General features: G+C 45.1%; 1 pseudogene; it reads right to left on the reverse strand.

Annotated features, from left to right (window-relative positions):
* Window positions 1-6,860: 6,860 nt before the first annotated feature.
* LOC126195932 (5S ribosomal RNA) lies at window positions 6,861-6,978 on the reverse strand (annotated as a pseudogene).
* Between the last annotated feature and the right edge of the window lie 1,170 nt (window positions 6,979-8,148).

Raw genomic sequence — 8,148 nt, forward strand, 5'->3', positions numbered from 1 at the left:
CTCGTGGGAAAAAGATTGGCTGGCAATTGACGCACATGGATGTTATTGGTCTTAAGAAAACGTATTCAGCTACATTCCTGCATCCCAACAGGCCTTTCCATTCGGACGGGTCCTGCAGTTAGCCGGAAACATGAATCATTCCCGCCACAGGCCACTGCCGCCGCGCGACACGCACCATCAGACTGAATAGTCCTAGGAAACCAGATACATATATATTTTATCACTAATTACTATTAAATGTTACGATTGCGGCCTCAATTGAACGACATTTGACAATGAGCGAAGTATCGGAAATAACCCCTGCTGATTGTTGTGGCTCTGGAAATAGAAATATCTGTACCATTCTTATGTCTTGACATACGTTTCCCTTTGCTATCGCAGTATTCCACGTCAAATCCATACCTTCCTTACGACGGAACATAGTCATATTCTTCGCATATGTTGGAAAACACACACACACACACACACACACACACACACACACACACACAAACGTACTTAATAAGCCTGATGCTAAAGGCTATGAGAATAGCGAGAAACTTGACATGAGCTTTTGGGATCACAAAGCAGATGAAGTTAAGGAATTCTTCTACCTAGGCAGCAAAATAAGCCATTGTGGGCTGAACAAGGTGGACATAAGTAAATAGACTAGTACAGGCAAAAAGGGATTTCCTGGTCAAGAGAAATCTGCTAATATGAAACAATGGGCTTAACTTGAGGAACAGATTTCTGACAATGGACGTTTGGAGCACCAACTGTAAGGAAGTAAATCATGGCTTTGGGGAAACAGGTAAGAAGAGATTCGAAGCGTCTGTGATATGGTCTACAGAAGAAAGTTTAAAATTAAGTGGACTGATTCAGTAAGAAAAGGAGAGGTTTTGTGTAGAATCGGTGTAGAAAGGATCACAATGAGAACAGAGACTACGTCTGGAAGGGAGCGCCTTAGCTGGAGATAGAGGGACCTCCGCCTGTTTTCCCACCCTGTCCCAAGGTCAAACTAAGCACGTACCTCTGTTTGTTCTTTTGGCTGACACATGCAACTACGTTACATGAAATTTTGACATTATTATATGTATGTAATTCGTTAGTATGATTGTATAAAAGTATGTACAACTAAGGAATATTGAGTTCGAACATCTTCGGCAAGTTTTAAAAGCATGGAGTTGAAATTTTGATAATAAGTGTATTTTGAAGCAAAAAATATGATCTAGTAATGTTCTGTTAAATTATCTTCAATAAGTTTTTAAAGGAAATGTGAATTTTGGATAAAAAAACAAGGAAAAAACAGTAAATTTTCCACTATTTAGATGTAAACTGGAATATACAGATTATGGCACCATATAGAAAATTATGAATGTATTAAATTTCAGAAACCTGAAATCATTTATCATCGGTACAGCGAGGACAGAATGGACAATTCAGAAGTATAGACCACGTAAAGGTTTCATTTCAAATATCATACCAGCTTTATTAAGGCATAAATTTTAATGTGTATGAAATGTTCCTTAAACATCGATCAAAGGCAGGAAAAATGAGAGAGTGTCACTAGACTCCCAACTGGGAAAGTTATTAGTAATTTAGAATGCCAAGAGGGCGCTTTCAGAGCACTGAGGCAGGTGTATTTGCATACTAGAGGCGCAGTTCTGTTTCATGGACGTCTGCCTATTGCACCGAGAGTGTATAACCATTCCATGACCGAGTGCACAAACCTCGGTCAAAAAGCATGCTAACTCTGGTTTAGCGTTTAAAATGTCTCTGCGGTGCATCAACGTTAATCTCCGGTCAGCAAACTGTCGTCTTCCATCCGTGCATTTGACACCCGTTAACCCCTCATGTTGCAATGGAAGGAGAAGCAAAGATGTTAATGGACACCAGTATATGTTATACGTAGTCGCTGGTGAGTGTCGTCATTGTCACAAGCTTCCACTTTTGTCAACAAATAGAAGTGTCTTTATACATTGCTATTAGTCGGTTAGTTTAGGTTTCATGAAATGGAAAACAAAAGGACACTAAATTTCTTAAAGTAAGAGATGGATATATTACTCGAAATGGTCGGTGTGAGTGTATCAGTTCTTGAAGTAAAAGAAACAACGGCTGCAGTATATAAGAAGAAATGTTCGTTGTCTCGTCTCGCTCATTATTTTTTCGTTGTTTTTTCGGTCATTTCTGCACTAAAGAGACAGAGAAGCTAGTACACCTGTCTAACATTTGGAGGACTCCCCGAGTACGCAGAAGTGCCGCAACAGGACGTAGTATGGCCTCGACTAATGGCTGAAGTAGTGATGGAGGAAACTGACAGCATGAATCCTGCAGGGCTGTCCACAGATCCGTAAGAGTACTAGGGGGTGAGATCTTCTGAACAGCACATTGCAACACATCCCAGATATGCTCAATAATGTTCATGTCTGGGGAGTTTGGTGGCCAGCGGAAGTCGTTAAACACAAAGAGTGATCCTGGAGCCACTCTGTAGTAATTCTGGACGTGTGGGGTGTCACATTGTCCTGCTGGAATTGCCCCAGTCCGTCAGAATACGCAATGGACATGAATAGATGCAGGTGATCAGACAGGGTGCTTACGTACGTGTCACCTATCAGAGTCGTATCTAGACGTATCAGGGGGCCCATATCACTCCAACTGCACACGCCCCACACCATCACAGAGCCTCGACCAGCTTGAGAAGTCCTCTGCTGACATGGAGGGTCCTTGGATTCATGAGGTTGTCTCCATACCAGTCCATCCTATCGGTACAATTTGAAACGAGACTCGTCCAACCACATTATTGGGCCTTCGGCCCAGGAAGTTCATATCGATGATGAATATTGCCTAATAGTGGGTATTTTGTCATTGACATCATAAAAAGATGGGGTAGTTAACTGATATATCCTATACATAAATTTCAACAGAGTTGTGCATTAATATGTCAGTCTGTAATTCACAATTGTAATACACCACAAATATTTAATGTATCACTATTTGGCAAAGAGGGAAATAAAGCAACTGGTTGAACACCCCTGCAGCAACATCAAAACCTGAACATGGCGCTGCTTAATGTTGCTAGTAAGTGGCAGGACACAAACGAATCTCCGATCCGCCAATGCGTGACCATTGCGTGATGGTTCAAAACCCCGTTTATTTCGTCTTTTCCAATATACTACGAACATTTTTCTTCTGTAATGACATTAAAAATGAGCAGGGAGATACCTTCTAGCTGTAAACACTCGAAGAGGCACAGAAACTTAAATATACGCATTACTTTATTCTTTACGAAAAAACAATCAAGTCTGCAGCAAAACTGTGTGATTCGATTATATGAGTACAGGTAGTCTGAGAACTCTGACCTAATTTAAAGTGTTGGCTTAAAAATTATTTTGCCTTTGCTGCTAACGAAATATTGAAACTGCTTTACAAATTACATAGGGTGCATGTTGCCTATACTCAATGATATTAAGCGAACAAATGCCTTCAGTTGCACATGAACCAGGAATGATAGAACTTCATTTGCGTAACAAAACGAGTATTGCCTTCAGGGCTCTAGAATATAAACTGCACACATTTATTCGTTTACAAAAAAGCGCGTATGAGAACGTGATAATCCCTCCAACAGTTCGCTGCTTCCCACTAATTGCACTGCAGCCTTTTTACCTCTTGGCTGGATAGTATTGTCCTGATTCCACGGTATGTCTGTAATAATACCGACCGCGCAAACAAGCATCCATCGTTGCTCCGGATTATTTACCCGTGCACTTCAAACTACCCACACGTTCCGTCTCGTTGTAGAGTCATTTTTAGTTGCGTTAACACGTACTTGCCAAATACACTTCAGGTTATTGTCATAGCGCAAATGCAAAATAAAACTGGTCCACTACGCAGTAGCACGGAAATCAGTAGCAATAATTCTCGTAATGTGAGAGTCCATGCGACCCATCAAACGCCGAATGGTTTCGTGGGTGCTTTCCTATTGCTAGGAATATAGGGGAAGACATCACATTCCAAGGGAAAGAAAATAACGAAATACATCCATTAGTCGCCTATCTACCCAACAGTGATACAAGTTCAGCTTTTCGTCAAAGTTATTTTATGCTCCATTTGTGTAGATTAAGTTCTGTATATTGCAGCGCTCAAATGTTTTAGAGTAAAAGGAGGTTAGCCACAGAAATATTAACTACACCGACGAAAAGAACTGCAGCATCAAAAAGTAATTAATGTAGCGTAACGAAATTTCAGGAATGCATTTGTGTAAGTAACACATTTAAATGATTGACGCTGCAATACACAGGTTAATGTAAGCGCAACATAAGCCATTACAAATGAGAAATTCTGGTACTTTAATAACCGGCATAATAGCCAGAATGTTGAATGCAAACGTGCAGAACTGCATGAATTGTTTGCCGGATGTCAGTTTGTGGGCTGGAGTTCGATGCCTGTTGCATTTGATTGATCAATACAGAAGAGTCAGTTAATGCAGTTTGTGGACGACGGTGGAGTTAGCCGGCGGGAGTGGCCGTGCGGTTCTAGGCGCTGCAGTCTGGAACCGCGAGACCGCTACAGTCGCAGGTTCGAATCCTGCCTCGGGCATGGATGTGTTAGGTTAGTTAGGTTTAAGTATTTCTAAGTTCTAGGGGACTGATGACCACAGATGTTAAGTCCCATAGTGCTCAGAGCCATTTGAACCATTTGAATGGTGGAATTGTCGTCCAACGATGACGTATGTGCTCGACTGGAGACGGATCTGGTGACCAACCAGGCCAAGGCAGCGAGTCGATGCTGTGTAGAGTATGTTGGGTGATAACAGCGGTTTTTGGGAGAAAGGGTGACTGACGCCGAAGCGTACAGAGAAACACCGCAAGTGTGTCACTGACTTTACTGCAACGAAGGTGAGCAGGGGGCGTTCCTCTGATCCCAGTGATGGCACCGCGCGGCGTGCGTGCGTAGGTCAGCGCCTATGCCAGGGCCGGAATCTGCTGAATCGGCATCTGACCGCCCAGCTCTGCAGACGTAGCGCTTCTACTCACGCTACAGCGAAGTGGCCGGCGCCCTTGTTGGCTGCACCAGTAGCCTGGAATTCGGCTGGCTACTCCCTCGAGCGCAACTCGTGGACCCCATGTAGGGAGCCGAAGGGAAACCCTACCACCGTCGTTGTAGTGTGCCTTAGCAGCTGTCCATCCAGGGCAGCTCGGTCAGTGACAGCAGACAGCTCTTCACCCGGGAGCCCATGGGTTCGCTTCGCGGGCCCGTCCCTGCGGACGGCAGCTTGTAGTCCACCAGACGATATCACCCGGAGGACCGAGGCTAGTAGCCCTCTCACTCCTCACGCTGGTGTACCTCCAGTGTGCGGCCTCCCACCCCCCCCCCCTGCCTCCCCCCCATTTGCCTCCCCCCCTCTGCCTCTCCCCTCCCCCCCCCCCCTCCACTGACACACTCGTCTGTGGAGCGGAGGTTGGTGGTAGTTTCAGCAGGCCTGTTGGCCGTCGTTATCCCTCACAAGAAGGTCGTCGTGGTCGGCCTGCAACTTAAAACATCGTCATTCTCTCTCTTTACAGACACGGACAAAATGGCGACACTGTTGCCCCCATTTGGGCCTCTGGGCTCGCTTATTCATACGTCTTTTCCCTACGCCTTTGGGCCGGCCGAAGTGGCCGTGCGGTTAAAGGCGCTGCAGTCTGGAACCGCAAGACCGCTACGGTCGCAGGTTCGAATCCTGCCTCGGGCACGGGTGTTTGTGATGTCCTTAGGTTAGTTAGGTTTAACTAGTTCTAAGTTCTAGGGGACTAATGACCTCAGCAGTTGAGTCCCATAGTGCTCAGAGCCATTTGAACCATTTAAAGATCCTACGCCTTTGACGTAGTTCCTCTGGAGGGTACAAGTGGAGTGCTCTTTCCTCAGCCCTCTTCGGCCGCTCATAGAGGTCACTAGGCGCTGATGTAACTGCGACGTGTGGATTCTTCACAGCATGTCGGATGCCTGTGCTGCCCTGATTGCTTCACCGTTGTAGATAGTGCGAGCAGTGTCGTCAATGTGCCTCACAGAATCGTTTGCTAATTATTAACACTGCTCACACCTGTCATCCGGTGTGACAATCGTGAGCCGTGGCGGCTTCCACAAGGGCGCGCGCGTGATATTACTGGCACCCCCTGTGCGTGTGTTTCATCGACTCCGGCCCTCGTCGTATCATCTTTGCTGGGTGATGTCTATTTCCTTTGGAGCTGTGAAGTGGTGAGTGGTGGGTCCGACACAGAGCTGGAAGGATGTGCCTGACTACTCAGCATCTTGGTAAGTATCACGTGACTCATGACTAAAGTGTTATTACATAAAAATATTTGTTTGGGAATGATAAATAGTGCATCAAGTTGGTCACCCTTCCACGTGTTTTCCTCAAATTAATCCCGTTCTTGGCCTCAAATCGGTCCCTTGACAACTACCTTCCAGAGAAAACTACGAGAAATTCACGAGAATTACCCAAATCATCGCCTGTACTTCTTCACGGCGCAGCAGCTTTGTGTCGGCGAGCGTTATCCTGTTGGAAAAGACCCCCTGGAAAGCTTTTTTATGAATGGCAGCTCAATAGGTAGTTTCACCAGACTGACATACAAATTAGGGCAAGATGCGTGGGATAACCACGAGAGTACTCATGTTGTCATACGAAATGGCACCCCAGACCGTAATTCAAGGAATAGATCCAGTGCGTATAGCATGGAGACAGGTTGGTTACAGGCTCTCAGCTTGCCTCCTCCAAACAGAAGGCTAAACCGAGGCAGAACAAGCTTTCATAAGGCACGTATGTCAGTTTACGAGACCGGAGTCACTACTTTCCAAGCAAGTAGCTCCTCAGTTTGCCTCACAAGGTCTGAGTGCACCCTCCTTGCCAATAGCGCTCGGCAGACAGGATGGTCACCCATCCAAGTGCTAGTCCAGTCCGACAGCGCTTAACTTCGGTGATCTGACGGGAACCGGTGTTACCACTGCGGGAAGGCCGTTGGCATTCTCGTGACTTAATATGCCAGAAATCATGTACAGTGACTACATTGCTGCCAAGTCTTTCTGCAATGTCGCACAAGGAACAGCAAGCTTCTCGTAACTATTACATGACCTTGTTCAAGCTCAGTGAGGTGCAGATAACGGCGTCCTTGTCCTCTTAAAGGCATTGTTGACTAACATAAATTTCGCCTCGTCCAGTCTCAAAGGTAATTAACTCTCACGACCGTTACAGCGTGTATTTAAAGAAAATCTGATTTGGAGTCTCATAGTGGCGCTACTGTCACCACTGTTATGCGATTTGCACGGAATTTGAATATACATGTCTTTCAGATGTACAGATATGCCAGACAACTTTCGTTTGTGTCGCACAACTCCTTCTGGGTGTTGAGATTTCTTTCCGTGAGTGTGTTTTAATACAAGATTATTCAGAAGTACAGTATCTGCAGGCTTTCAGAAGAGTCTGCGTGAAGACTAAAACACGTTAAGGAAACTGACCTGTGTCAGGGTACAGAGCATCTCTTCAAATTTTTGTTCTTAATACTCCCCGTTACGTGGTTGGTGAGCGCACCAATAGGGGTCTGGCGTGTTAGAGCACATAGACAAACCATCCACACCTTACATTTGTATCAAATTAATTCATGCGTGCTGATAGGCAACTAAATGAACAGATTTAGAAAGCGCAGTGCTGTTGTTGTGCCTTCCTGGGCGGCAGCGACTTCAGTAAATTCCATACACGTACTCTTCCGTTCTTATTTCCAGTTTCCGCGCCATAAACGGTGCCCATGTTTATCAGCTGTAATGTGAGTTAAACAACTGGAGAAACTGTCTATCCGCTGATATGAGTCTATGAGTATCTTACAGTTTTCAAGCAGTCGTGTTTGAAACCTCAAAATTACTTTTGTATAACGTTATGTTAGATGTAAAAACTGGCTGCCGCAGAGGCTAAGCCGCGTCACTGAGTTAAGGCGCCAATAAAACCGACCACACCTCAGAATGCTAAGAAGGAAACACTGCCAACTTCACCTCATGTTGTAAGGGGGATAGAGCACACATGTAAGATATCAGTCTCAGCAGACGATCCCGCTCGAAAATTTGGGTCATAAATTTGAAAGTAAGCACTGTTAACCAGGGAAACAGTAATTTTTCGCGGGCAGCATTAAGACGGCTGAAATA

This window comes from Schistocerca nitens, chromosome 7 (assembly GCF_023898315.1).
Source record: "Schistocerca nitens isolate TAMUIC-IGC-003100 chromosome 7, iqSchNite1.1, whole genome shotgun sequence".
In the NCBI taxonomy this organism is placed as follows: domain Eukaryota; kingdom Metazoa; phylum Arthropoda; class Insecta; order Orthoptera; family Acrididae; genus Schistocerca; species Schistocerca nitens.